The sequence below is a fragment of the Pongo abelii genome, chromosome 3, assembly GCF_028885655.2.
Source record: "Pongo abelii isolate AG06213 chromosome 3, NHGRI_mPonAbe1-v2.0_pri, whole genome shotgun sequence".
Classification (NCBI taxonomy): domain Eukaryota; kingdom Metazoa; phylum Chordata; class Mammalia; order Primates; family Hominidae; genus Pongo; species Pongo abelii.
Genome location: NC_071988.2, coordinates 133,561,103 through 133,569,252, shown reverse-complemented (window position 1 = coordinate 133,569,252; position 8,150 = coordinate 133,561,103). Strand labels below are relative to the sequence as shown.

The window sequence follows — 8,150 nt, the reverse complement described above, 5'->3', positions numbered from 1 at the left end:
CTGCAAGCTCTGCCTCCCGGGTTTACGCCATTCTCCTTCCTCAGCCTCCCGAGTAGCTGGGTCTACAGGTGCCTGCCACCACGCCCAGCTAATTTTTTTTTTTTTTTTTTTTTTTTTTTCAGTAGAGACGGGGTTTCACCGTGTTGGCCAGGATGGTCTCGATCTCCTGACCTCATGATCCTCCCACCTCAGCCTCCCAAAGTGCTGGGATTACAGGCGTGAGCCACCACACCCGGCTGATAATAGATATCTTTTGAAATGTGAAATAATTAATTCCTGTGTCGAAGTACTGAGAATCTGTGACTTTAAAAAAATCAGAGAAGCCCTGTAGAAACTTAGAGAGCCATCCACAAGACTGCCCTCCCTTCTGACAACAACTCCAGAGTTCAGGGCTTCCTAAGACCACATTCAGGTTTGAGAGTTCACTAGAAGGACTCAGAACTCACTGAAAACTGTTTTACTCACGTTTACAGATTATTACAGGGAAAGGATACAGACACAAATCAGCCAGGGGAAGAGATGCATGGGGTAGAATCCAAGAAGGTTCCAAACCAGGAGCTTTCAGTTACCCTTCCTCATGGAGTCATGGACAGCGTTGCTTTTCTGGCAATGACATGTGACAATACACAGTGAGTACTGCCAACTGGGGAGTTCACCTGAGCTTTGTGTTCATACTTTTTAGTGGGGCCCAATCATGTAGCTGACTGCCTGAGTGTCTGGCCTCTAGTCTTCAGCCTCTTTGGAGGGAGAGTGGTTACTACATGGCAGAAAGCCCCTGTCATAAGTCACGTTGTTAGAATATCTGATGTGACCTAAAGCCCCCAGGTAAGCAAAGCCACTCTTCCTAGAGACCACCTCCCAGGAGACAAGAGCAAAGGCCAGACCTCTCTTTGGGTAAGGTTAATTCTTTTATACACACTCTGAAATTTAACTAGCTTAAGTGACTGAATATCTCATCCTCATCCTTTTCTTTCTCTCACTCCCTGGTAAGGAGGGATGTTGCTTCTGATCATGCAGGGAGTATCACAAAATGTGTTTATTGCCTCATCTTAAATAGTTATCACATTTTGATGATAATTTGCAATGTTTTATCAGTAAGGAAATGGTGAAGTGTGGCAGCTTGGGTCCAGCTTTTAGGCACATGTTCAAATGTAAGTTAAGTGTTCTGGCTCTTGTGCAGAAATTGGTGGCCCAACAGTCATTAACCCCAGAGCTTCTCTTTGCTTTCCATACATTACACTGGCTTTGCCCTTAAACATCAACATTGCTTCCTTTCCCCCCTGCCAATGATTATCTCCCACCTTCTCTGCTCTTCCAACCACTGGTTTAATCAACACATATTGATTAGAAAATAATGCATCCAAATAATTTGTATTTTCTTTTTGGTCAAAAGGGGCTCGGTTAACAAATTTACTTGAAATTATTAGTGTTGACTTATCAGAATGGAAAGGTTTTGCTTTACCTGGTTTCACTCACTCATTTGTTCAGAGTTTATTAATTTCCTGTGATGTACCAGGTACTGATATGCACACAAATATGCACGCACTATATCTCCTCCTTACAGTAGGGAGCTTTGTAAACTACACATGGCCTCTTTTCATTTTCTGCTCTCCACCTTCTCATTCTGTTAGTCTTCTGGAGTGGGTAGAAGTGATGGGAAGGTGAATGTAAAGACACAAAGAGGTCCCTAAATGATCTGTTCAGCTCCTTTTCAACTACCATTAAGAACTGCTGTTAGAAGTTTACAATATAAAGGAAGAGACAGAGAAAATAATCACAACCTTCCAGGTGAAATACTAATAGAGGTATGTTACTAAATACATTACAATGTTTGACTATTGTTGGAGTTAGAGAAGCAAGGTAGAGGAATGGATTCTCTGTTGGATTCCCCAGTAGGTAACAGATTTTCAGGAAAACTAGTTTAAAAGAGAATTGAAAGTGTGTGTGGGCGGGAAGATGTATTCAGTTAGTTTTGAAGCTTACTTTTATTTGTTTTTGGTCCTATGAGTTGATGCTTGTCCAACACAAGTCATAGGTTGTATTCATGATTAAATTGATTGATGAGTTACTGATAGGGATGGGTATTCTAACCATGGACTCACATTTAGATCCAAAGGAGAATAAAGTTAGGTAGCTTTACAATAGTAGAAATTTTAAAAATGCAGTCATTAATTATGTAACGCCACACAAAGGCATTTTACTGTAAGCAAAAAAATAAGCCTTTTCTTTTTCATTAAAAAGAAATCTATATAGATGTAGCCTGGAGAGGATGAAAGTGTCAGTTTTCACATTTAAGGATTTGTACTTTATGAGGCTTGATATGTTAATGCCTCCTTTGGGGTTCTTTCGGATAAGCACATTGCACAGGTGGCCCGCTGAATTTATAGACACAATAACTGAACTGGAGAAAAAAGAGGCCAGAGCATTTGTGGCACATTGGATACAGCTGGCTTGGCCCCTTAAGAGCTGACACGAGTTTTATGTGACAGAGCCACTTACTGAGTCAGGAGACGCTCCTTTTCCTGGGATCCCGACCTGCTGCTTTTTTTCTCTTCCCTCCCTTTAGTATAGACCAAGGCAAGCTCTGAGAGCTGCTTTGTCAAACTGTGAAATGAGGAAATTAATTTATCATAATTTATAATGTTCTGAAGGTCTTTGAAATGAACATCTGTTAAATGCAACTTCTCTTTGTAATATTCTAAAACTTGAGTGAGTTAAACAATTAAGGGGCTGGGAAACTTGAAAATATTAAAGTGTCTGTGTCTGAAAAAAGTTTATGCCAGAGAACTGGCTTTTGTAAATTAAAGTGGTTATTTCATCATCAAATTATAAACACTGCATATACACTCGCCATATTTGTCAGGGTGGGTATTAGGTGTTTGACTGGAATTTCCTTAAGATTATTGGGATAGTCATTGCCAAACATTGTTGAAAATAAAAAAGGAAAATGATTTCTCTGTCTCTGTCTTTCTCTCTTCTCTCTCTCTCTCTCTCTCACACACACACACACACACACACACACACACACACAATATTAAACTTAAAAGATGCAGAGTTCGTTACTAACAAATACTTCTATAGATTCAAGGTGTTCCCCTGCCAATTTCAACTAATACTGTAGCAAAAATGGAGGCCCCTTTCAGCACCACTATTTCAAGTAAGGGGTATACGTCCTGGAAAGATAGGAAAAGAGAGATGAAAGCATGAGAGAAATGGTAAAAGTTAGAGAGGGTGTGATTTATAAAGCAAGAGTCAATGAGGAATAGGGCATGATAGAGAGAAAAGAGGAAAAAATATTGTTTTTCTTACCTTTGCATATTATTTATGGGCAAGACATTATTTTTAGTTTTTCCTCTATTATTTCCCCCTGGGTTCAAATTTGTAGGCAGACTCTGTGCCTTCAGGGGAAGTTGACTTAGAGAGCAAAATGTAGAAGTTATTTGCAAGCCGTCTGTGTTTATGGATTTTGTTTTCTAGAAGCTTGAACACTGAGGAGAGAGGCTGGAGTGCAGGCATTACTTGAGGCTAGGTGGCCCTGGAAGCCATGAGCTCCCCACAGGGAGGTTAAAAGTCCTTAGAAGGGAATGTCTAAGAGGTTGGCCCTGGACGCTGGTCCTGAGCCTCAGGTTTCCAGCCTTAGCCAAGACTCCCTTGTGCCACCTCTGGTACACAGCAGGATTTCAGGGCCTGATGTGAGCTTGGACAAAGTTTATCTCTGTATCAAGCCATTCAGAGAGAAGTCCAGAAGAGGCTTCTTAAAGTATTGGCATTATGCTATACTGTATTACCTTTGTAATACCCACATGGAGTAAGGGAAAAAAATTCCCTGCGTTCCCATGGGATGGGGCTCCAACTAGGGTTTGTAGTTTCACATTCTTCTCTGCCTGCTACATTTGCTTTGTGGGCTTGAAGTCTCCTTTTTCAATAACTCTTCTGCATTTCCTTGCCCATCTTACCCATTTCTGTTGTCTCATTTCTAGCAGAGAAAAATATTCACAGATATTGTTATGTATATATGTATGTATTCAGTTACTTTTAACTTCATCTATTCCCACAAAGGACTTTAGATAATGCAGGAAATTTGCTTAGAAATATTATCAATATAATAATAGTATCCTTTCCACATTGAACAATGAACAATCAAACATAGGTGTAAAGAATTGTGAACCAATGGATTTGAGACAAGAGCTAAATTTAAATTTATCTATTGTTTAAGACAAAAGGCCTATTAAAATCTTAAAAATATCCAAAAGGCTGTGGCTTGGCTATTTGATATTTTCATGAGCCTATATAGTGTAGTAGCTAATGAACTTGGGGTCTGAGGTCAGACATACCTGAGATTCAGTTCCAGCTTTTCTTAATTCTAACTGTACAATATTGGGCAAGTTTCTTTATTTTTTTTCATCTGCTCTACAGGGTTGTTGTGAGGATTGACTGTAAATATAGGTAAAGTATTGAAGAGTGGCTAGCACAGACTTAATGTTTAATGTTTAATAATATTATTTAGTATGCTTGCTACTAAAGGGTCCTGCTTTCAAAAATTTAGGATATGCACATGTAAGGCAAACAATTGTTATGCTCATAGCAAGTCATGATCCTGGGTTCCTTTCAGTTAGACTCCTAAGAATCTCTAGCAGAACACATTTTAGTATTATTACTGTGTGTACTCAGAAAAATAATCCTATATATACTTCTTTGATATGTTTCTATAATTCAAATTATCTATTACTTCAGATTGGTATTTCTCTCACCTACAATGAAAAATGAGATATTTTTATAGAGGAAAAACACATCAGCATGACATGTTTTGGCTTGCTTTATCTAAAAGTAGTAGTGAATTGCACTAAATTATTAACATAGTTTTCTAGTTTTCACTGTTGGTTTTGTGTAGTGTGTGTGTGTTTGCCTATGTACTGTGCACGTGCACCATATTCATGCACTTAAAGCAACTTGAAGTTATTTAACCTCAATAGTTTAATTGATGTTGAGGTTATCACACTGGCCTCATAAGCACTGTGCTTCATTTAAAGAGCTAGTCAATACAGACTAAATGTACAAAATGACACGACTAGATAAAGTGTTTTCAAAGCATTGTGTGCAATACATGGCATATGCTGATAGAAATCATTTTTCTTAAGGGGTATTCTATAAAGGATAATGCTTACTTGCTCTGCATTTTTTTTAAATTTTTTAAAATATAGCCTTGATTTGAGTAATAAAATAACTTCTACTTCTTTCAGATGTTTATTTGACATAGATATTTTACTTGGGTATGTATTATAGCTCATAAAAAGGATTAGCTAAGAATAATTGAACCTGTACAATGAAGTGAGAAATATATACTGTTAATTACCTGTTAATTTAATATGACCATATAGTCCACAAATACATAGAATGAATACATTAGTTAGATGGTCCTTCCTCTCTGAAAATGGGTGGAAACCTTGGCTGAATTTGCCTGGCAATATTGTCTCTTGATTGACTGGTCTGCATTGGAATGTTTGTTTCCTTACATAATAATTTAATGCAATTTGTAGAGAATTCTGTTTCTCCTTCTGCAAGCGATCAAAGTTCTGTCTTTCAGGTTCTCTTTTTTCATCTTGTTATTTTCCAGATCTAGGCATATACTAGACTGTAACAAGATTTGCTCTGAGGACACATGCTGTCTGTGAAACATCTTCTGCTTCACTCTGGGAAGAAGGATTGTATTTCTTTAGCCACAGTTTTGTTTTCTGTCTCAAGGAGTTCACTGCCAAGGTAGAAGGGACTCAGCATGTTCTAGGTCAGGTTTTTACTGAAAAGATTTTTATGTCTCTCTTGAAAAAGTCATAAAAGGAAAAAGAAAAGAGAATGGATGGTCACAAACTAAATGGTTCAGTTGCAAATGCTGCCTCAAATATTTCCTTAAGGCTCATTAAGAGGAGATTTTTCGGCAGTAGAATGAGTGAGTCAGAAAGGTTAATATCTGGTAGATTTTTAATATGGTTTTACTAACCTAGATAATACATTATCCTTTTAGTAGAAATATCTAATTGCAAAGAATAATTCATTGGTCGGCCTTGCTTACAAAAGAGAGTTTAGTTACTGAGCTAGTAATAGGCTTCTCTGACATCTAAGAATTTATTGCAAAACAGTTAAAACTGTATGTACAGACTTGACTAGAAGGGTGGTCATCTTAGTGTTGTGTGTATTAATAGTAGACAACAGGCTGGGCATGGTGGCTCATGCCTGTAATCCCAGCACTTTGGGAGACCAAGGCGGGTGGATCACTTGAGGTCAGGAGTTCGAGACCAGTCTGGCCAATATGGTGAAACCCCATCTCTACTAAAAATAAAAATAAAAATAATAAAAAAATGGTCTGGGCATAGTGGCGGGTGGCTGTAATCCCAGCTACTTGGGAGGCTGAAGCAGGAGAATCGCTTGAACCTGGGAGGCAGAGGTTGCAGTGAGCCGAGATCGCACCATTGCACTCCAGCCTGGGTGACAAGAGCGAGACTCCATCTCAAAAAAAAAAAAAAAAAAAAGTAGACAACAATGAGAAAAACTAGGTATGCATTAATTCAAAGTTGTTTAAATAAATTATTGTAACAAGCATAATGGAACACTCTGAAGTAATTTTAATTGACTTATTGATATGAAAAGATGTTTTTGATATAGTTTTAATTGGAAAAAAATACAGAATATTATTGTATTGTAATTTCTATGTTAAAGTTTTGATAAAGTTCCTTAAGTGCTGACAAGATTATGAGTAATTTAAAATTTATTGTATTTGCTTTCTGTATTTTCTAATTATCTGGAATGAACATGTATTGTGATAAGATATATCAGAATGTTATGCACATAGTCCAGTCTTATTAATCAAATATTTCAATTAATAGAAAATTATAAATTTCATATTGATTAATTTGCTTTTTCACTTAACCCCACACTATGAACATTTTTCCATGACAGTAAATATTTATCAAACATTTTTCTAAAGTTGTTTTCTGTTATATTGCTTAAAGGTGCAACAGTTTAACCAAACTCGTATTGATGAACAATATGATTGTTTTAAGGCTGTAATAAAACTACTATTGTATATACCTCTGCTTACTTGTAGGAGTATTTCATAAGAAAATTTCTAGTAATGGAATTGCTAGACTAGAGAGAATACTAATGTAAAAACACTGTAAACATTACTGTTAAAAATATTAGAATTTTTTCCTCCAAATATTCCTCTTAAATCTATCAATTTATACTCATACCATCAGGGTATGATTGTTGCCATTTTCCCAGCCCCTTGATATGGTTTGGCTGTGTCCCCAACCCAAATCTCACCTTGAATTGTAATAATCCCCACATGCCAAGGGCAGCACCAGATGGAGATAATTGAATCATGGAGGCAGTTGCCAGCATGCTGTTCTCGTGATAGTGAATGAGTTCTCACGAGACTTCATGGTTTTATAAGGGGCTATCCCCGTCACTCAGTACTTAGTCTCTCTCCTGCCGCCCTGTGAATGTGAAGGGGTGCCTCCCGGCATGATTGTACGTTTCCTGAGGCCTCTGCGGGACTGTGAGTCAATTAAACCTCTTTTGTTTATAAATTACCCAGTCTCAGAAATTTCTTCATAGCAGCATGAGAATGGACTAATACGGCCCTCAAAAACACCATTTATTATCTATAGCTGTGCTGTTCAAAATGGAGGCAGTGCCAATGTGTGACTATTTAAACTAATTACAATTAAATACAATTTAAAAATTAGTTTCTCAGTCTCATTAGTCATACTTCAGGTTGCACAATAACTACCCGTGGCCAGTGGTTACCATAGTAGGCGACATATACAGACTATTTCTATCATTTCAGAAATTTCTATTGCACTGTGCTACGTTGTGCTGTGCAATAGCACAGTTTTAACCCTTGATAATTTGGCAAATGAAAAACATCTTGTCTTAATTTTCATTCGTTTGATTTTATTCAGCTGAGCATCTTTTTAAACATAATTGTTAACTATGTTAACTTTTTAAACACAATTGTTAAGTTTTATGTTAACATAATTGTTAACATAAAATTACCTTTTTTTGTCTTTTGCTTATTTATATACTGTGTAGACTTTATTTTATAAGATCTTTATATTATGGATATTAACCCTTTATAAATATGTTGCACAGTT

At 37.0% G+C, this 8,150-nt stretch overlaps 1 long non-coding RNA gene across 2 annotated transcripts; it reads right to left on the bottom strand.

The window, feature by feature from the left end:
* Positions 1-380: 380 nt before the first annotated feature.
* LOC129059053 (uncharacterized) lies at positions 381-7,388 on the bottom strand. 2 transcript variants are annotated; one of them, XR_008524680.2, is made up of 4 exons: positions 7,318-7,388; positions 3,310-3,976; positions 2,500-2,604; positions 381-603 (listed from the first exon to the last, which is right to left on the bottom strand). It is a non-coding gene; the product is annotated as an uncharacterized LOC129059053 (long non-coding RNA). The 2 variants fall into 2 exon arrangements; XR_008524679.2 differs by having other exon boundaries at positions 3,789-3,976.
* Between the last annotated feature and the right edge of the window lie 762 nt (positions 7,389-8,150).